Here is a 22,082-nt window from a genome sequence, read left to right as displayed (position 1 = left end):
ATCCAAGGCCATATGGACTTATCCATAAGTCCACAGTTTGACCGTGAGGATACTGTGGGACACTGTCGAAAGCCTTGCTAAAGTCAAGGAAAGATATCTGTACTGCTCTGTTGATCTACATCTGGTCATTTCATCACAGAAGGCAAGTTGGTCAAGCAGGATTTGCTCTTGGTAATTCCATAGTTGTTATTCCACATCAGGTTATTGCTGTCCATGAGTCTGGAAATATTTTCTAGGAGAATTTGCTCTACAGATTTGTTAGGGATTAAGGTAAGGCTGACCAGCCTTGTAGTTCTGTGGAGTTTCCTTCTTCCTGTTTTTGGAAGATGGACCAGTTTTACCATTTTTCAGTTGCTGAGGGAATTACATTTAATAGATAGCAGGGAGTATCTCCCTAGTGATGGCAGTCACTCCGCTCAACACTGCTGGATGCATCCTGTCCCATTTTGCATTTCTGCAGTTTAGCTACATAACTCTAACACGTTTGAAAGAATGAGAGATCAAAAGGACAGGACAGTAGATTGAGCAGATTTTCTTAAAAACTATTGAAAGCCAGTAAAATAAGTTTATCAAATGCAGGAGCCATTAACCACTGGAATAAACTACCAAGGGAAGTGGCTGATAATCCGTTTCTTGAATTCCTTAAAGTAAAAGATGTACCTTCCTGGACCATATGCATTAACCAAACCTTAGTCATTAGGCTTACTACCAGAGAGAGTGAGTAAAGTCTTTTGCCTTGCCTTGCACATGACTCTGTTACTTAATTGTTCCTTCTTGGTTAGCAACTATGGAGTTGCCATTGTGATTATTTCCTCGGAGGGAGCCACTCTTCAGTAGTTTCGATTTAATGGTAGAAAGAATCCGAAGAGTAAAACAATAACAATGTTATATCACAATAGAACTGACAGATTCTACTTTGCAAAAACTTCTTTCTATTTGGAAGTTATGGGATCAAAAGCAAAGTACTTTAGGAAGACTTGCTATGGGAATAAGGCTTTCTATGATGTGTCTTTCCTATACCTTTAGTGAACAGATGGGTAGTAATCGATTACGTGTACAATTGGGGCATTAAAGATAATGTTGTCATTTTTTCCCCTGCTAATGATTTATCTATTTGATTTTTTGACAGAACAGAGGAAATGTAACTAAATGTTCTGTTTTAATTAAAAGGAAAGTAAATTTATTAGAGAAACTCTGTGTTCTGTTTATGCTTGAGGAAAAGAACAAGCATATGTCTCTACTTCATTGTTTGCTACCATATAGCGTAAGATTATTTCTTATTTATTTGGCCTATAGAACAGATCATATTAGTGATATTCTTTACTTTTATTAATTCTAAAGAATTCTAATGAACAGTAATAAGTAAATGACAGAAGAAAAGCCCATCCTGAGAGGCATTTAAAAAAATCTAAATAAATGCCATTCAGTGATATTTCCTAAATGGGAGCATGTAGCTGGCTGGTGAAATTGAAGCATTTCTTCAAGTAAAAACAAGGAGAATAAGAAACAATTTGTATATTGACTGTTGCTTCCATTTCTTCTAGGGGAGTACAAGGCAGGAGGGAGGCTTTCTAGGGGAGTACAAGGCAGGAGGGAGGCTTTTAACTTGGTGATATCAGAGATTTATCTCCACTGGAATTTTAAAACCTTCAGTAAAATCTTATGATTTCCCACTTGTGTTAAGCACACCGGAGGGGGACACACTAGCACCAGGCCTGACACTGCAGAATAGTAAGGATGCTGCATCTGCACAGTGGCCCTTAGTAGGGGAGAATCCCCATCATCTACAGTGCATTAAGTCGGCTCCTGTGGACTCCTCTATATGTTCTTTAACCTTGTTTTCTCCTCTGACACTTCTAAATTAAATACTGTCAATCTAAGCTTTCAGAATTTGGAAGTGACAAAGAAGTTTATGCTTTGTATTTTTTCCCCTCAGTTTCTTCCTCCTTCAGAAATCTGCTCAGATTTATCTTTTTTCCTGCTGTAATTGGAAACTAGGTTAATCCAGTTAATAGAAGCACTGGGATTGGACATTAATTGACTCTACAACCCTGTACTAAATACAGTTGTTCCACAAGCTGTAGGTGATTCAGCAACTAAGAACTCTTCTAAATAGTCCAGTAATTTTCAAAATCCAACTTTGGTCCTATGTTAGTGCTCAACACAATTACAAAATATAACTACTATAAATACAGTCCTGTGGTGGCAAAGAAGGTCTACAGCATCCTGGGCTGCATTAGGAAGAGCATCACCAGCAGGTCAAGGGAGGTCATCCATTGCTTCAGCCCTGATGAGACTCATCTGGAGTGCTTGTCTCACCAGTAGAAGACACACATACACCTACTGGAGCAAGTCCAGCAAAGGGCCATGTACTTCATTAACATGTTGGAATATCCATCATACCAGGAGAAGCAGATTGCTGGTACTGTTTGGCCTGGAGAAGGCTCTGAGGAGGTCTCACCAATATACATAAATACCTGAGGAAAGGGGTGGAGGCAAGGAAGATGAAGCTGGACACCTCTCAGTCGTGCCCACTGACAAGGCATGAAACAATGAGCACATATTGTTATATTTAAACATGTTGTTGATCCTGTACATTTTTGTAAGGAGCAAAAAAATATCTGGGCGCTTCCTCATACTGGCAAGAAGTGGGAAAAAAGAACAGTCAGTACAATATGCAGATATAGTACAGGGAAGGCATGGAGGACTCCTAAGTATCAGTAAAGATACTATATCAAAAATTACCCAGGTTTTCCTTAACATAGCTTCAGCACATTTCAGCATTATGGAAAGGATATTCTCACTTCAATAGAAATCTTACCATCTTATAACATTTTAGAGTTCTCTTTTTTGATCTGCTGTTAGCCTACTGCATGCTGAGTCTGAGAATAAATTTCTTTATTTTAGTAAAAATAAAAGTACATTATATGCCCCAGAAATAATGTCCTTTAGGATGATATTATGAAAATCTGTCTTTAGAATGTTCCAGAAGCTTTTGCCTGTTAGTATTTACCTACCTCTAAGCAAAAATTTATTAAAGCCCCTATTACAGTTGGGAAGAAGGCCTTATCTCATTACCAGCTCTAAAAGCCATCAAATTCCACCAAATGTTCATAATTTGAAATCAGACATCTTTGTAATCACGTGTTATATGATATAAAAATACAGTATCAAAATCATAATTTGCAACAATCCAGAGAGAACCCTGACCTTTGAGGAATTATTTTTGCCTAGATTAGTTTCAGAAACATCAGGATAGTTTCCTTGCTAGGTTTAAACTTACAAAAATGTTGCCTATTGCGTGTAAACCTCATATAGTTACATTACAGCATCCCATCTTGCAGTGGTCACTGCATTATATACAGTTACAGGGTTATATTGGTTTCCTAGGAAACATCCCAATTAAGCAAGTCACTTGATTGAATGGTGTCTATTATACATGCTAGTGTGAAATTCCACAGGATGGGCAGAAAGATTTACTGATGTCTGAGTCAAACACTTCATTGCTTTTAGCTGAGTCTTCTTTCTTGTCTTTCCCTTGGTGTTGTGATGCAGAGACTGAGAGATGGACACACCATGTTATTCTTTTGTTGCCCTTTATATATTTTCTGTGCTTTCCTGCATTTGGAGAGGGACTGATAAGCTCAGAGTTTTGTGGTAACAGGTAGCAAAATGCCAGATATTGTGCTGTTTTCTCCAAGTCCTGTCAGTATGTTTTACCAGTCATTTCATGAAATACTAAAGGCAAATGACTATATTATCACAAGTTTTCTGTGACTGGCAACTGTTATTGGCATCATATATCTAGGAACAGCTGTTGTTGTTTTATTAGAAAATACTCCAGTGATGCTTAGTGTAAAAGGAGCCAAGGCAGTATCAGAAGATTGCCATTCCCTCTGCGATTAGTATTGCGTAGAATTTGCTAACCTGTATTAAAAATTAATGTTTTCTAATTGACTATTTAAATTTTTTAGAGGAAATACATGGCTTAAAGAATATTCAGAGACCATATGCAAAAAGAATTGTCTTAATCCTATTCCCTGTGAATATTTGTGCACATTACCAAAATAAATAAAAACCCCAACAAACCAATATACAGTAGGCATGATCTGAGAACGCTTTAGAGGGTCTTCATCAGGAACATGAAGATAGCTCAGTTCTGTGTTCATCCACTAGGCGGAGTTAAAAATTTCTGTCCTACCATTTTGCATCAGAAAATGTTGTTTGGATAAAAAAGAAAATTTTTACTGGAGGGATCAATTCTCATATGATTTTCTATTAGAAGTCTAAAGATAGAAAAGCAACACTTATTTTGAATGCATTTGATTTAAAAAATATTTCTGTGTTTTTATGTTTTATTACTTTTAAGTCCTCTTCTACATAGAAACAGTAGTGATATGGTGAGTCAATTTTGTCCATTTGCAATGCATCATCAAATGATATACATAATTTTTACATCCCACTTGACATATTTTACTTTTAAACTCTTTAGGGCCAAATGTTAATTGAACTTCTGGAAATATTTTTAGATAATAGTTTCTAAAGAACTGTCATTACTAGATCACATACAAACTTTTAAGAAAATTTACTTCTGCATATATTAGTAATTGTAAGAATATTTATTAGAAACTGAATAAAAAATGTTTATTAAATGAGAAGAGAAATAGCTATTGGAGGGAGTGTCGTTCTCAGGCATATTGCTGGGACTGGTTCTTATGCACTGCAGCTGAGAATAAAAATAATTATTTAATCTAGTAAAAAAAAAAAAAAAAGAAAGAAAAAACCCACAAGTAGTTGCACAGGCAGTGTTAACTGCTATCTGTTTTCAGTGCTGGTATTATTCCAGTGCATTGTGCGCCGCCAATTTTACCCTTTCACTCTAGGAATAAGGGAAGTGGTTTGTAATTTTTCTATAAGACTGGAAAGTGGCTGCTAGGGGTGGGGGTAACAGGGATATTCCCTGGTGCTTTTGAACAAGAACACGAAAAATCCCAGTACCATTGTTCTCAGCATGTGAGCAGAGGGTTTTGGCAGCAGCTGTGCTCATTTTCTTCGACTTCAGTTATCAGAGTGCATGTGCCTAAGAAGAAGGAATAGTTGGACTAAACTTGGCAACATCCTTATCCCAATACAATCTTAGCCATTCCTAATAGTATCTAGGGTTCAGGAAATTTGCAATCTATAAATGACCTGGATTTTTCATTACTTTATGTATTAATGAACCACTTCATTTTCTTATAACTGATTAAATGTTAGCTGAATTGTCAGCTCTCTAGCTGTTACCCTCTAGCTGTTACCATCTCTAGCAAGATGATCAATACATGTTTAGCATATTAAGCATCAACAAAGAGTGACTGGTTTTGTGGGCACATCCTATAAATTAACTGGAACTGTTATCTAACAAAGAGAATTTCAATGGCAGCAAAAGAACAACTTTGTGGTTTGTTTTTTTTTTAAACCTGTAGAAACTTGGTTACAATTTGGTACAGCTATATGTGCTCCTTCATAACCTCCTTTTCAGTATTGTTCTTAAACATATAACAAGTCCACAACTTAGAAGGTACAGAGAAAGCCCCTTCTTTTTCCGCCCCCTGTAATCATTGTCAAAAGCTTTCAAGTTTAGGAAGGGAACTTTCTGAATGCAATCAGTGAAGTTCTGTGTTTTGATATACTGCTAGAATTGTGTCAATCTGCTGGATTGGTAAGGTAAACCTTATGCACACAACGACTTCAAGGATTATACCCAAATTTCCTTGGAATTCCTTTGGCAACACTGCTGCAATCCCAGACAAAAATTTCATTTTGAGGTTCTTTTCATGAGGCTCTTTTTCCCCATGACAAATTTAGATTCAGACTAATGAAAGGATCAAACTAGTATTTACTCTTAAAATGTAGGCTTAAAAGAAATGTCGGAGTTCACTGAGGCTAACTTTTTCAGTCAGCTTCTTCCTTGAAATGGCATAATTTTAAATTGTTAAGAAAATCTTTGACAGTTTTATACCAAATTAGCCTGCAATAGTGGTTATAATCTCATTACACTGATATTCTTTGCTCCTGCCTGAGAGAAGTCTCTGAAATATGTAGATATGAATGTATATATATGTATTAATTTTATATATATACATATATAAAAGAAGAAGGAACTCTGTAGATTTTCACCTTTTAAATGCTTTTCTGGAGCATCAAGACTTCCCTCTGCTTGTCATACTCTTTATTGCAGAAACAAATGAGTTGACGACATGCTCTGAGTATCTGGTGAATATTCATAATTCTGCCTTATTCACTGGAAATTATTGAAAAAAGACCTTAAAATAAAATGTTTTGTTTTCAGCTGTATCCTTGCATTTCAGCATTTCATCCAATGATTGGTAGGCTGAAAGGTAATCCTATGTTTTGCCTCTTTCACTTCAGGTAGTGAGGAGGACATCTTTGGAGGGCGGTTTGGCATGAATTCTTTTTTACGTGAAATTGTGTGGACCTTCAGAGAATGAAAAGGAAGGGGTGTCTTTTCATTCCTTTTTTCCTTCTTTTTCGTCCCTCCATGTCACTAATGTAGCTACCTCCCTGACAAGGAGATCTGAAATTTCCTTCTCCCATAATGCAGTAAAATAGTGAAAGCATCTGGATAAAAGCAGCCCATCCCCCGTATCACGAGATCTGGATCTGGAGCTATGCAAAACCTAACAGAAGTTGCATGAGAGAGAACATTCTGAAGACGGTGTATTAAAGCATTGATTCATATGTGCTGCAGTTGCAAGCCAGAGGACGTATAAATAGAAAATTGAAACAGCTTCTATTTCATTTCCTCTGAGAGCTTACATCTCCCAAATTCAAACAACTAGCTCCTTCTTGCCTTCAGTTCCCTACCCTGCTTGCAAAATCATTTTTAACGTGTATCACTGAACAGCTCAGAGAGATTTTGTTTGAAAAGTTCTCAAAATCCAGCATTGGATTTTATCCCAACTCTGATTTAAGTGATCTCAGTGAGCAGCGTTGTTCTTTCCATCTAATCTGATGTAACAGCTTCCCTTCCGGTTATGTTAAACTGTAGAATTACTCTTTTCAGCTCTTCTTTTCCAATCTAGATCATTTATAGACAGGGCACCTATCATATATACTTTGGATGCTGCTTCTGGCCCATAATACCAGTAACCAGTAGCTTTCTGTCCTCCCATCTTGCCATTTCCTTCCGGGGCTTCGGGACTCTGGTTTCACGGCTCACTCCAGGTCTTGCTGGCCAGGAGCAGGGCTCCTCTGGGCCAGTAGGGCATGTGCTAGGGCTTTCGTTCATATGTTAATTACATTTTTAATACACTGCCTTAGCAGGTTGGATAAGCAGCGTCTGACACATGTTTGCTCCATTACTGAAACTCTGAATCAGGAGAATGCTATTAAACTTAATTCCAAGTAAAGTGTATCTGGAATAAAGATTTTATACGAGGTCCAGATCTTGGAACGACTTCTGCATCAGCCAGCCTGCCTCGATACAGACCAGCCTGAAAGGACGTAAGTTATCCACCAATTTACAGTTTATGGTGTAGTAATACGAATATAGGGTACTAAAGGGCGGGAAATCTTTTAAGGATTGGGACTGGTCTGGAAGGGGACCAGTGGCCAATATGAAAGCTCCAGTACCCCAGCAAGACTGGAAGGAGGCATTAAAGGGCATCATTCCATCTGAATCTTGCAGCCACCGTCGGACCATGTGGATGGCTGATGAACGAGCCGGCAGTTGAATGTTTAGCAGGCTGTGACGACTTTGCACAGAAATAGGAAAATTTATCGCTGGCTTGCCACACCAGTGCCGTGCTGCCCGCTTTCGGCGGTGCGCCCCTTCCCTGCACTCCCACCCCACCCGACAGCCCAGCCCTCTCGTCCCCCGGCCCCCCTTCCCGGCACCGAATTTAGGGGCTTGCTGTCGCCAAGCGGGGAGCCGTCCTTCTTCAGCAGCTCTAGCACGAAAGGGGGGTTTCCGCAGCCGCGCAGTTGCCGGACAAAGAGGTGCCCGTGCCCGTGCGCACCGGTTCTATCGGTATGCAGGGATGGAGTGAGGGATGGAGGGAGGGAGGGAGGGAGGGATGGAGGGAGGGATCGCGCTTCCTGCCGAGTGCCGGGGCTGGCCGGGGTCTGCCATTGCGCGCAGGAGGCTGCGTGCAGCCCCGAAGTGCTGGGGAAGGGGAAAACAGGCGGGGAGGGGAGGGGAGGGGAGGAGGCCGGGGGCGGGCGGGGAGCGGGAGCGGGCGCGGGGGCGGGCGGGCGGCGCAGCCAATCGCCCGGGCTGCCGGCGCCGCAGGACCGGCGGCGAGGGGCTGGGGGCTCCGAGGGACGCGGAGCCGGGGCCGGGTGCGTCTCTGAGGACGGCGAGCAGCTGTGCCGCCAGCACTGCGAAAAGTCCCCATTTGCTTCTTATAAATTAAAGTGCCTTGTCACCAGTTAGGGCAAGTCAGCCAAGGTAAGGCTTAAACGACACTTTAATATGTGGCAACAGGGGTATTTCTGGACAGTGGTGCTGCTAACACAGCCGTCTGAGCAGTGCAAAATATTTTGTGCGATAATGCTATCGCAGTGGGTCCACAACCTGTAATTTGTCTGTCTTAAAGTTACCGCTGGTACGAAAGCCTTACCCTTGTGGTGCTGTAGAATCGCTTTTGCTTCTCGGAGGCAATCGCAAAGGGACCCGCAAAATGCAGGCGTAGAAAGGTAGCGGCGCTCTGTGTGTCTATGTGTGTGTGTTTATGTGTGACCGTGTTCATAATACCTACAGTCCTGCTGCTTAACTTACAGGAATAATGTGCAGATGCGTTTTAATGGTGACGGCAGGCAGATTCTTTAGCTCAGCTCACGTATGTGAGCCTTTCTATGCAAAGAGCATGCCATGGGAAACTGTATGTGAAGAACATTAAGCTTGATATTTGAACAGCAATTTCAGTTTTGGTTTGGTTTGTTGTTTTGTTTTGTTTTGGTTTTTTGTATGTTTTTTTTTTTTCCCCATGTCTGCAATATTATGTGACAGCTGAGGATTGAAATCGCAGCAGAAAAAGACCTCTTGCAGATTTACCTTTAGCTGCTTGATAATGCTTAAGCAGTGACCCAACTTTACTTTGTGTAAAGGGTACTGTAAATAATGCGCAGCCAGAAATGAATCTTCTCTTCATGTTCTCCTAGCCCACCCCCGTGGTGTTCTTCTTAATGAACAAAAAGTACGATGTGCCTTTAGTTCACACCACCTTTTCACCAACTGCACTGCCAGTGGTCTGGAACCGAGTGTTTTTGCAAGCAAAGAGTTCCTCAGGACAACTTCACTAATATCTATCTTAGAAGACAAGGGAGTCCTGAACCTCCCCTCTGTCTGTGTGTGCCTGTGAAACAGAGAGTCTGGTTTGTGTACACGAGTGACAAGATACAAGGAAGACAGGATACAGAAAGCCAATGAAATGTGTCCACCCCTGCATGTATTTATTTCTCTGAGTGGGTCTCTGAAAAGCAGTATGAACATTTCTTCTATTTTAATGTAGTTCATCATTCAGATTAGGGTTTGGGATAAGTCCAGTTTCGTGAGCACCAATGCCCCATTAGTTTTTCATAATCAAATAAATACAATAGAAAACACAGGTAAAATTATTACTTCAGTTAGCACAGGTGATAAAATCACTGCCTCTATTCAAGGTACATATTTTGTTTTTCATCCCAAGACACTAAGCACATCTCCTACATTTCCAAAGCTTTACTTCTGTGCTGCAGTCAATCATATACCGTTGTGTGAAAACACTGGGAGGCTTCCTTCTGCAATAATTATCCTTCTCCTGCACAACAGTAAATGCTTGCCTTTAGGGGAAGCATTAAATTCATTTAAAAGTTTGGCATACGTTTGGCATTTTGCCTAAGTGTAAAGGTAAGAAGACTTATTCAGGTAAATAACCCAAAGGCTTCCCTAACCTACTCCACTGCCTTGACAGAATATTTGGGACTTTTCTGAAGAAGACATGGTACATTGTGGTTACTTAATGCAAATTAAGGTGTGGCTCTTTTTATGTTTTTGATGTGGACCTATGGAAACAATGTAATAGTTTTCTTTTGTACTTAGAATTGCTAATCATCCTACTTAAGGACTCGGATAGATTTCATTTCTAAGAAAAACATACAAGCAAACAGAAAGCAAAAAACAAACCAACTCATTTGCTGTTACCTGCTCCCTCTAACAAATGACAGGAGAAATAGCATGTCAGACAAACCCTTTCCTTTAAATAGGAGCAGATCCAGCACAGAAGCGTGGTGTAGGGGGCACTGTGTTGCTGATTGCACCATTTACAGATGAGATTAAAAACTAAATTCTTTCCACTTGGAGATGCTGAGGATCCTATAAGGCTTCACCAGGTTAGGAGTGCTGACCCTGCTATTAGGACAAAATGGCAGTTGAAGTTGTTATACTTACGACCAGTAATTTCCCAGGTAGTTTAATTTGAGAGCAGCAGTCTTTACTACCTACGTTAAAATTGTTGTTGTCTACTGTTTCTGTCCTGCAATGCAGAGACTCCAACTCAACCACTTTGTTGGCGCGTGTTGTGCTAGCTCATGTTAATAGTTCTGGTGAATATATGTCATGTTATAAAACAACTGGGGATAAATGTCTTCAACATCCAAAATAAAATAAGTGTGTGATAGTGCATGTGTGCATGCCAGAGAGGCACAGTTGCTACTGTACCAGTACTGACATTTCTGTGGTACATAACATTTATGTAAATGATTATATATATATATATATATATATATATATAAATATTTCTGAACTCAGTTTAACCTTAATCACTGGTTTTAATAAGGACTGGATATTTTTCAACAACTAGAAATAAACACATTTAAAATTGGAGTAATTGAGTTGTTTGTTCTCAACGTGGTTGTGTGGAAGACTTCAACCATCTCAGGCTGATAAATGAAATTTGAAGGGTGTGAAAAATTCTGTTCTATGTCTGGAAGCTTTGACTCCAGAGCTACATTTCTGTTAATACAAGTAGTGCTGAAAATTATCTGTGTTATCAGGTTGAATCAAACCAGCTAAATACCGGTGAGTCAGTTCATCTGCATGGAACAGGATGTTTCATGCAGATGAACATGAGCTCCTGCTCGGACAGTTAACAGCTAGTTGGCAGAGCTGTCCTGCAAAAGAGCCTAAGCTATATCAGCCATCATGACATGTTGAGGCAGTCTGCTTGTTGGCAGTGCAAAATAAAGGTAGCAACTGACATGACAGGAAGGGGAGGAAATAGGTAGAAAAAAAATCAATATAGTGATTCTATACATAGGAGAGATTCTATTCATCTTCTCCTAGAGGAAGGAGATGCATATACAAAGTTGTAAGTGGAAATAATACGAAAACCCCAAAATTGCCTCCAAAGATTTATATAATCCAGTATGTAAATCTCACTAGCATTAATTATAGTAGGAAAATTATTTTCCTTGGTCAACAGCGTTCTAGTTTAAAGAGAGTGTAGTCCAGTGATAAATCAGGTTAAAGTGCTTTAATTTCACCACTTACTTGATGGGCAGTCTTAAACAAGTCCATGAAGCACTCTGTAATTTCATGTATGACATGAATATTGCACGATAATTACAGAACGAATATAGTACAAAATTGTTTTTAAAAAATATTGCAGAGCCTAATACTGAAGTGTTTGTATCTCCATTACTTGATACATCGATTTTGATTATAAACACAATTTTGCTCTCCATTTCCAGAAAACGAAGCTACATGGAATTTGAAAATTCAATCCAAGAATTGAAGTAAGAATTTTTAAGCTCCTGAGTTGGGAGCCAAAAAAAAAATCATGTCTTCCATAACAGAGAAGGAAGAATGGCATAATTTTTTTTCCTTCAAAACTAGGCTTTATCAGACAAACTACTGATACTGAGATGCTTTAAATAATGTACCATTACTTTTTTGGACTGTTCTTAATATGCAGATGGAAAATCAACAGGAATTTAAATGAAACCAGTTGGGGATTTGAAGGGAGTGATGTAACATTATGCTTGCCGCAGTTATTACACTTGCTTCAAATCCCCCAAGTCTCATGCATAAGCCTGATCTATTTGGGTGTTGTTTTTTGGGGAGCAGAGAGAGTTGTTTTGGATTTATTTTTTCTAAATAATGTCTTTGTGTGCTGAGCACAAACAGAACAACATAGTCATGTAGCTCTGTAAGTAACTAATAAGCAACTTGATGGCATTTGCACATCTGCAGTTCTTGCATACTGAAAATACATTTAACAGACGCCCGAGGCCTGTAAGAATTGTGATTTTGCATGATGGCAATTGCCATTTATATTTTTGTGGAATTACTTCAAAGCTGAGCAGAGTTAAGGCTGGGTTTGTTATCATAGAAAAGACTTATTTTACAGTTACAAACTTGACTCCCCACTCTTTATGAAACTGTTTGCTTCTTTTAAGCAAATATTCTTGCAAGAAGGAATATATTTATGTCACAGACATATTTTTCCATCCTCACTACACCTTACCTAGGTTTCAATATAATTTATCCAGTACTTACATGGACAAATTATAAAGCGTGTTTGTGAAGTGTCATATAAAAATAGCCTAGCTAGCTCAGGTACTACGTGCATTTCTACCATAGGACTGTAGCAATCTGTGAGATTTTTTTGTATGTGTAGTACTGCATAGTCCTTAATGTTGAACCCTGGAAGTAATTTACAAAAGACGGATCAGTCACATTGTCTTGACTTAGCAAATGGGAGGAGTGTGGTGGTAGGACAGGCATGCTTTTCCTTAGGACAGTCTATTGGAGGTGGAACTGGGGAGAGTCTTGTCCTCATCTGGTTCCTCCATCAGCCAGGGGTGGTCAACCAGGCTTTACAAATCAGCCAGCTTCACATTTTTCATGCACTGTGGTGGGATCTTGCACTTGAATTGTTTTGAACTGTTCTGTGAAGAAACCTGCCACTCCCTGCTGGCGACACAGGTAGCTTAAACTGAAGTATATGCCTAAATGTAGGTGGTCTAAATACTGTTCATCATGTCTTTTTCCTATGCAGTAATCCTGTTGAAAACAACCAACTCTGTATTTGATTGACTTCCTTGTTTTGGTATTTCTGGGTGTATCACAGAACACAGAATAGTTTGAGTTGGAAGAGACCTTCAAGACCAGGTAGTCCAACCCCCCTGTCATGGGCAGGGACATCTTTCACCAGATCAGGTTGATCAAAGCTCCATCCAGTCTGACCTTGAACACTTCCAACGATGGGACTTCCACAACTTCTCTGGACAACCTGTTCCAGGGTCTCTATCATATACTGTATTGTTTCATATTTAATTGCCATTAAGCCCTTATAGCCGCAGTTATGGATGCATATATGGTTATACACACACACACACACACACATTCTTTGGAAAGGTACAAAGAAATGGAAATCAGCTTTATGAAAAAAGAACAATGCTTGGTACTGTTAAAAGCATGTAAAAGTTACTGATCACATCGTGTGGCAGTAAAATGATCTATTCTTTGACCCAAGTCTGCTTATTTTCACATATGGGAATGTACATTTCCATAATTATATTAAATTAATTATTTTGAATAATATTCTATGATTAGACCAGTTAACTAAATGACTAAATATTGTTATACCAAAGTTATAAATTTGGATTTGATTTCTGTTTAATTCACATTTTACTCTTATTGGGTGGTGGGAGAGCTGTGAATTAAAATATTTTGGTCCAAGAGACTATGAAGTGCCTTTCATTATCAATAATTATGCCTTTCCCAGAGGAAATATTTTTGTTTTGAATTTTCCTTGTAAAGACCATTTCCACATAGGGCAGTTGTAAGAATGAGACTGAAGCTTACACTTGGAATTGGGGCAGGGGGTGAAATTTCTCGGGCTTGGCTTTCTGGCTAGTATCATGTTCAGTCATTGTTTATACTCAAATTGATAGAACAAAAAGTTTTTTAAAAATAATTACATAGAGACCATCTCTATAGTAGTAGGGCAAGCATTTGAGGTACACAGAAGCAGGTTTGAGACTCTGTCCCAATGCATTCTCTACTACCTCTAAAGTACAAGTGCTCCTTCAGTAGAGAACCTTCCTATAATTAATAAAAATGTTAACAGTTTAGCAATGGTGGCAGCACAGGAAAAGTGTTGCTATTAATTTTGAGGGTGTTGGAATGTGTATGCATGTGTTTGTGCATATTTGAAGAAAAAAGTAGTTGCTAAAAAGGATGTAGCTCCTTAGTTTGTTCAATAGTGAGAAAAATTTCATTTGAATGTAAGAAGGTATTTTTTACACTGATATATTGTATTAGCACCTTGGAACTGCTGACTCTTCTAAGTGTAAAATCTTGGCTTTCAGGAGAGGTGAAATAAAACTAGGGCATATGAGCACCACTGCAGCATGGCAGGTATTAAATGCCCATGGGAACTTCCAATATTTAAAAATAAAAAGGAAACTAATTTATATCTGGATTACAGTCCTCAATCACTATTTCTTTTATGTTTTACATGTTTTTCTTTCTAATAAATAGTAAGCCTTCTTATTGGAGTAAAAAATAAAAGCTACACATCATTTATTATGTTCAATTTCCCTATATTTTGATGATGAAGAAAATGTGTTATATATTTGCCATTTATTAAAGCAGAAATTCTTACTTTCATATCAAGGAGTTTGAGCTTAGAGTTATTATCTTGCCTATTCAGCCTAGAGAAATCCTAAATATTTTTAAATTTCCATGGCAGAAGGTGTAAAATAATAATTTAATTTAGCATTGTATGTGAAGTTGGGTTTTTTCCTATTTTTTTTTAAATTGTGAACCATCTAAGACTTCTTTTAGAAATCCGCTGAAGAAATGTAATATTCGTTCTTATACTCATTCATTTTCAATGAATGCACAACTAACACTTTGAAATCCAGCGTAGCTTTGTATTAGAAACCCTTCTAAGTGGTTTTGGAAAGTGGCAAGACAATCTGCAAGCAAGCATATGTTTTCAAGTGGTGCTCAACATTTCTAGCTGGTTGAGCTTCTTTCAGTGTCAGGTAAAGACTACAAAGTATTCACGGTACAGTTGGTTCATACAAGGTCTAGTTTTTCCTAAATAAACTGGATTTATTTATTATTCTGTATATTCTCAGGACATCTATCCTGGGCATAAGGTTCACAGTGCATTAACATGGTGGGTGCCCCAGAGTTGCCTTAGGGAGCAGCATGGTGGGCAGGTGACTACTGTTCCTGAAGCAAATGATGTGACCTGGTGCCAGAAGTGCCTTGAAGCAGCAGCCACCTTTTCCCAGGTGCATTATGGGCACACAGGCTGTGCGTGGCTTATAGGTCAGGAGTGTGTCTGCAGTGCTGACAGAGTACCGTGGATCAGTCCCCAGCTTGCTGCTAGGAAGTAAACATGTCGGCCTGGCAGTGTGCATGACTTGTGTGATGTAAATTGGACACTCTCGGTTTAGAGGGAGTGTTCTTGTTACATGAATATGGTCCTGGTGGAGGACTTTCTGTTTCTCAGATCTCGCTCAGACAATCATGCTACCAACCATATTTTATACTGTAAGTGAAAAACATATTGCCAGAGACCTCTTGGCCCCTTAAGGAGGAGTCAGTAGATGGATGTGTGTTACCAGAGAAGTGATATCCTGAGACCATAGAGAAGCTTATGGAGAATTTATGCAAGATGACTCAGGCAACAAGTTGCTACTTTTTAGTAGGGCTTGAACTTTTTTTTTTTTTTTCTTTCCTTGGGTTAATTTTCTGCCATGTTAGAGAGCTATGTCATTTTATTGAAGGTTTGTCAAGTTCCAGATCTAAAGCAGTGAAAATGCGGGGACCAACAGGCTGGATGTGGGGAAAGAAAAATAGGGCACCTTTATTTCAATAATCTTTCTTTAGCCATGAGGCAGTTGAATGGAAGAGATGATGAGAGGGATGTTCCTTTGTGCACACCTTTAAAAAGTAGCCTCCTAGACAGAAACCTATATAGGAGGTTTGTGAATATATCTCAAGCAAAGCCAGCAAGAAGAGCTTTGTTTACTATATACCCTTGTGTTGTGACTTGAAGGCTAATGAACCTGTGCTTTTTCAGACTGTATAAGTTCAGGTGAGGACTGACCTACTAAAGCTATTAATGCCCACTGTACTGCTGAAATCAGCTGGGCTTGTGTTGTTACATTATGGTAGTGTGTTTGGTCAAATACTCTACGTCACATCAACATGTCTATGTTTCCTTGTTCTGAACCAAGACTGGAGAAGCTCCCATTTCAGCTTTTTTTTTTTTTTTTTTTTTTTTTAAGAAAAAGAGGTATAACATACTTGGAATGCAATGAGTTTACTCCACAGGACCATTGTGTGATAATTATTGGTCATTACATTATAATGAGCACTTGCTCTATTCATTGTGGAGCTTATTATATTTTAATGAGTGTTGTGACTCCCCTGCAGAGCAAAACTCAAGAATGTCCCTTTGCACGTGGCTCATTTAAATGGATGTGCTACACATTTTGGGACTTGTGTGCATGTACTTATTTGCAACATGTAGCTGCAATTTTGCTTTAAAAAAAAAAAAAAAGTATTGCTTTTCTTAACTTTGCAGAAATAAAAAAAACATCGATGTTTCTCTACTTAGCATTCATATTTCATTCCAGGTGAAAGACAACTGGTTTTATTAAAAGGATCTAAGAATAGCTTGTAGATATTTTGTTCAGCACTTCAATGTATCCATTAAAATGAAAGATTGTGAATTAATGTGATTTGGTATATGACCACCTCCAAATCTACAACATTCAGGTTATGTTTTTTGAAAAATATTAATAAACATTTAAGTAAGTTGGCAACTGTAAGCTAAATAGAAGAACTTTAAAATAGAATTGGCTTTTGTCTTCTGAGAATCGTCGATGTTCTGTCATCACTGTATTCAGGAAAAGGAGAACTAGAAACTGAATGCCGTACAAATTGATTGGTGGACAAGGTCTTAAGCCTGTCAGTCTGTTTAGTAGTCAGTCTTTGTAGGTTGCTGTTGATCTTGCTGTGACAACAAAACCTTTGATAATGACATTCCTATAATGTGGATATCCTGTATGTGAATACATTATTAGTCCTAAAGGGGAACACTTTGCTCTTCTTTAACATCTGCTTATGTTGTCACACAAGCAGCTTTAAAACAAGTCAGACTGTTTTAAAAATACTGTTTTATCAACATTCAGACTTAAAAATATGAACTGATTTTCTGATGTGGCGAAGTTGTTTATCCTTTGTGAAACCTGAAGGCCACCTTCATTTTCTTATTTTAAAAACTGCAGTATTAAGACATTCAAACTGATAGATAACTCTTTAATCAAACCATACTTTTATTTTCTCTACACTTCCTCTACCATGTCACTTTTATGTGAACAACTTTTACCACACACAGAGAATTGCAAGCAGGGAATTCACCAAATTATTTGTTGGCTGATACAAGCAGTTGATAGGTAAGGCTAACCTGCTCCTAGACGGGGCATTATAATGCCTGCTAACTCAGATGTGGGTTCCTGCTGAGTCGCTGTGCACCAGACAGTTCTCACTCAGTTGGGGAATTGTGAACCTCCTTTGCTGTTGAAGATGGGGCAGTTGTTGTTCTTGCTGATTTTTTGTCTTCTCAACTCCTACTTTTTTCCTCATGACTTTATACTTTTTCATTACTGCCCACTCTATATTTTCACTTGCTGTTTTTATTTTAGCTGTAGCTACATTAGATGTCCAAGTTTATTGCTCCATTTTGGTGGAGTCCTCAACAGACCTGACATTAGAGAAATTTTGGAACAAAGATGGACTTTGATTAGTGGCAGAAACAAAGAACTTTATAGTTTAAATCCAATTTGCCCCTATCCCTGCTATATCTGTGAACATATTTGGTCTGCAGGAAATATTAGCCTAATGATACGTACATAACGACTGGCATTTTAAGGTCCTGTCTCTCATATATCTCATGCCAGTGAAAGCAAGTGTTATATACCTGATGGGCAATTCTACTGAGTAATTTTAGCAATTGATTGAAAAAAAAAAAGCCGAAAGGAAAGGACAGAAGTAATGAAATAAAGAATTCAATAAAGAAGTAAAAGTATGTCATTTAAGAAAGAGATTGAAGCCTTTTTTTTGGATATGATACAAGAGAAAAAGGGCATGACTAAACCTGTTTTTTGCTCCTCTTGAAGTATTGTTCCAGATTATTGTAGTAAAGGTGTCAATTAGAGTCAGCTCCTTTATGCCTCCTTATCTTTTTCTTTTCACAAGAAGATGTAGTTAGTTTTACAGGTTGCCACATAATGAATTTCTTTTTTTTTTTTTTTTTCTTAAGAAGCTATATATGTAGAAGGTATCTTACTCCTAAAGAGGATTACAGGCTTAGACCCAATAATCAGTGTTTATAAATTAGTTTTAGGATGTTATGAGCAATATACTAAATATTGAAAATTATACCTATCTTCTGCTTAATTTTAGCTCGCCAGAGAAAAATATATTTGCATACTGAGTTGGATCCCAACCTTGAGATCCACAGCCAAGGACTTCAACTTTTTATTGGCACTCCTGGTCAACAGCAGAGAAAAAAAAATTGTAATGGAGATGGTTTCTGTTGGTATTAACCTTCCCATCATACTGAGCAAGGGGCTTCTCTACAGCTACCGTTATTATTGTAGCCTGAATAAAACGCACAGAAAACTTGTATTTAGGAAGCAGGTCTTTGCATCAGGGTTGATACTGGGACTTACTCAAGAAAGCTTCTTCAGACATATATATCTCATTTTTGGATGTTGGATACCACCACCCTTGTCTCATCTGCGATAGCTGTAACAGGAGTGCTGTTCTTTACACATTCAGGAAACTGTTCCTCCACCCAATTGCTTGCCTTTGCCTTTTTTATGAAAAGGATGTTGCTTCTTGCTATGAGGACTAAATGAATTCTACATTTCAAGTCTTTGCATAAATTGAGGGAAAGAGCCCTACTAACCAGACTACTTTTTCAAGACTTGAAAGATGCTAGGTGGAAAACATTAATCTTTTTTATAGTATGGCTCAGTTGAAAGTTATCAGTTTTCTGAGGGGGGGTTGTGGTGTTTCGGGTTTTTTTCCTTTTCAGCTTACCTTAAAATGACTGGTCTGTTTATACATGTTATGCATTCTCATGCAGATATTTCCTTTGTCTTTGTTCTTTAATGTATAAACACATCCTTTCTTTTTTTATTAGCTTACTCTGCAAGGTGTAAATAACTATAACAAATTCACCATTCCTGTGTGAGACATCTCAAAAATATTGTTATTGAATAGATTCCCAAAGGCCCTGTAAGACTGGCATCTTAACATTTATTCAGTCTGATCCTTTACAGTTTGCACTTTCTCAGTTCGAAAGACCACATAATTCTCTACCGCCTAAAGGCCCAAGAGATTCGTTTTTCTCACAACCAAAATGAATAGGTATTTTCAGCTACCTCCATTTTGTTTAAAGTTTGTCTTTGAAAGCTTAGCATGATGAATTTGAGATTTCCTTTCAGGCACATACCTATTTCTTTCCATTACTTATATTTTAAGGTTATACTTCTCACTCCTCACTGCTCAAGTGCAGTAGAGTATTATTGAACTCTTCTTCGTCAGGTAGCTCTGACAGGCTGCAGTACTCTTTTCCTTTTGAAGACCATTTTATACCTAAAGTGGCTTGTGATATCTTTGATGTTGCCTAATTGGAATCTCAGAAGTGAAAAAAATAAATAAATGAATGAAGAGGTGAGCTGCATGCCTAAGGTTGTACATAATCTTATTTTGCTTTCAATCATTCTTCTATTCTTATGCCTTACAGCAAAGTAACCCTCTAATACTATTGCTTTATTTATCCCTATCACCCATTCCTGGATTTGAGTCTCTCAATTATCTGTCTCCCACACCTTGAACTGAAGCTCCTGAATTTGCATTTGTCTTTATGCTCCCTCTGAATCCTGCTCAAAACTTTTAACTCGCCTCTTTTTTAATGGCTTGCCTTTCTTGAACAGTTATTTTTCATCCTGTCTCACCTACTTTAGGCTTAAGTTTCTTAGAACAGGACTCTTGTCTTAAAACTCCATATAAATACCATTCACACAGACAGCTCAGCTGAAGTCCTGCACATGGTTTGGCACTACCCAATGCAACACTATGGCCCAGCTGCCAACTGTTCCACAGAAAAGGTCATGAGGATCTGGTGGTCAGTGAATTACAGGTAAAGCAGCCATGTGCCCTTGCAGCGAGGAAGGCTTCCTGATGGCTGGGCACAGCTGGAGGGGCAGGGCAGGGGATTTTCCTCTTCCATTGCAATGGGACAGCTGTGCCCAGGTTGCAGTGTTCCAAAACAAGGAGTTCAAGAAAATGCAAAGCGTTGAGTGGGAGGCCACTGAGGTGCTGGAGGATCTGTTTTGTGAGGAGATGAGAGACAAGGCATCACAGGGTGCTGCTTGCAGGAACAATAGGGCAGCAGAGCCAAGCTCTCCTGGGAGGTGCACAGCAACAGTGCAGGGCACAGTGGCCACAAGTGGCAATGAAGGAAACTCGCACTGGATGTAAGGAGGCAACTTTTCACAGGGAGCAAGGTTAAGCATTGGAACAGGTTGCTTAGAGAGGGACCTCCATCCCTAGCGGTTTCTAAAACTTGTCTGGATATGCCCTAAAGCAACCCAACCTAACTTGGAAGTTAGCCCTGCCTTGAGGAGGAGTCTGGACTAGATGATCTCCAAAAGTTCCTTTCAACCTATATTTTTGCTTTTATTGTCCAGTCTGCAGTCCTATTTGTAGTAGATGTTTACTTATTATTTGCTATTTTTAAAGAATAACAATGTGCTAAATTCTGTGGAGTTATGTGGAAGTTCCACAGGGATCGAATCCAATTCTAAGTCTTTAGCAATATACTTCTTTAATAGTCTTGATGTGGGAAAATATTGCATCTATTAAGTGCTCATTTCTAGTCACCTTGGACGAATGTCCACTCCAATCTTCAGTAACTGAAGAAACCAGATTAGAGAATTAGATAGACTCATTTTTGGGAATACTTTTTTACTTGTGTTGATTATGAAGCCAAGTCCCCTTCTTCCAGAAATATATATTTCTGTAGAGAGTTAAGAGTATTTGTAGAGAGGTAAGAGTATTAGTGAATGGAAAAATTCAAGACTTGGAGCCACAAGAAGGGTAAGTAGGGCTTGCTTGTCATAATGGCAAGAACAGAATTGATTTAGAGAATCTGATGTCTTTAAGGCCAAAGGAGAAGATGAACCTGCGCAGGTGAAGCAAAATGTTTATGACATGTTGGAGTAAGATACAGAAAATAGAGTCTGGTTACCAGGAGTAGCAACAATTTATTTGGCACTGGAATAGTATCTGAAGGAAAGAAGTTGAAGCCTCATGAAGCAAAATGTCTCAGATGGACAAAAAAAAGCTTCTTTGTGTGCTTAAAATATTATTTTAATTTCTAAGATAACCCTCTTATTTAGTAGGACATAATTTAAAGTCCTTCTTCTGATTTATCAGAATTTAGAATTATTTTTTTTCCCCTCAAGTGGCATGTCACTAGAACTAAGAGTGTTAATTTACAGTGTGGCCTGGCAGAAAATACAAATCTGTAGTGTTTTTCTCAGTGGGTTGGGCCCTAGCTGGCATTAAGCAAAAGGAAGCACCAACCATCCTGAAGGACTGAGTCTACTGCTTCGTTTCTGTGTATGTTTAATATTTTCCTAATTTCCAGTGCAGCTGCATTTGATAATCCTAAGTAAATGCTACACATGTAATGCATGGTGCAACCTTTGGAGAAATCTCAAACATCCTTATTATTATCTCCCCCCAGCATATGCTAAATAGTGTGGAGAAAATAGGTCTCTTGCAGATGGACACAGAAAACAATGTGGACATTTCATCAACCAAGATACCATCTTTTTCATTATTTGTGAATATTTTTTCAAGAATAATACCATGTTATATGTTTGTCTGTTGGGTTTGTCTGTTCTGTGGGAATGTGTTTCTACATTATTTTGCTAGGTTGATTTCATCCTTTAGTTTTGATGTTTTAAATTTTCTTTATCTGGAATGTGAA

General features: G+C 38.5%; 1 protein-coding gene across 2 annotated transcripts in view; it reads left to right on the top strand.

Moving 5' to 3' along the window:
* CDH18 (cadherin 18) overlaps window positions 1-22,082 on the top strand; it is a 582,223-nt gene that overhangs the window by 291,458 nt on the left and 268,683 nt on the right. The window lies entirely within an intron of this gene.

Source organism: Athene noctua, chromosome 2 (genome assembly GCF_965140245.1).
Source record: "Athene noctua chromosome 2, bAthNoc1.hap1.1, whole genome shotgun sequence".
Lineage (NCBI taxonomy): Eukaryota > Metazoa > Chordata > Aves > Strigiformes > Strigidae > Athene > Athene noctua.
The sequence above is the reverse complement of the archived record's forward strand: the minus strand, read 5'-3'. Positions and strand labels throughout refer to the sequence as shown.